The sequence below is a fragment of the Penaeus monodon genome, chromosome 38 (assembly GCF_015228065.2).
Source record: "Penaeus monodon isolate SGIC_2016 chromosome 38, NSTDA_Pmon_1, whole genome shotgun sequence".
In the NCBI taxonomy this organism is placed as follows: Eukaryota; Metazoa; Arthropoda; class Malacostraca; order Decapoda; family Penaeidae; genus Penaeus; species Penaeus monodon.
In genome coordinates this window covers 18015069-18015698 of record NC_051423.1, presented here as the reverse complement: position 1 = coordinate 18015698, position 630 = coordinate 18015069, and positions in this window count along the sequence as shown.

Here is a 630-nt window from a genome sequence, read left to right as displayed (position 1 = left end):
CTCACACAAGTGCTTTCATCTTGGGCGATGCCTAGCGAATTAAGGGTGAGGGCTAAGGGTGTATTGTTACTCGGGTCCGTGAATGGCAATTTGGCCTTAGGATCGAGTCAGTTTGGGGATGTGAGGGAGTGTGTACTGATATTCTAAAATGTGGAAATCCAAGGTAAGTTTCGATCCAAAATCGATGTTTTTTTTAGGTCTGCAAACAGCAGCAGAGAGTACAAACTAGCATACCTAAAATACACAGCCCATCTCAAGGCGTAACAACACAAGAGTGGCAAGATATAGCGACTTCTAAAGCAAAAACAAGAATAACCTCTCTTTCGGAAATTCCGTATCTGGCAACTCGTTCCATGCGGGTTGCCGGCAAGGTGTTGGGCGCAGTTGTCGTACGGCGCCGAGGCCCAGGCACGATGGCGCCGACCCTATAGTACTCCCAATCAGTTCCTAATTACTTCGAGAGGAGAGCATCCTCGTTGCATTAAATCCGCATCGAAAGGTACATCACCTTCTTATTATTCCCGTACCTGATACGCTGTAAAATGCCCAACATCATGCCCTTAAAAGATTAAAAAAAACTTGCAATGATGCCACCTTTACAAGTCGAAATGTGACAAAAAAGTCTCAACA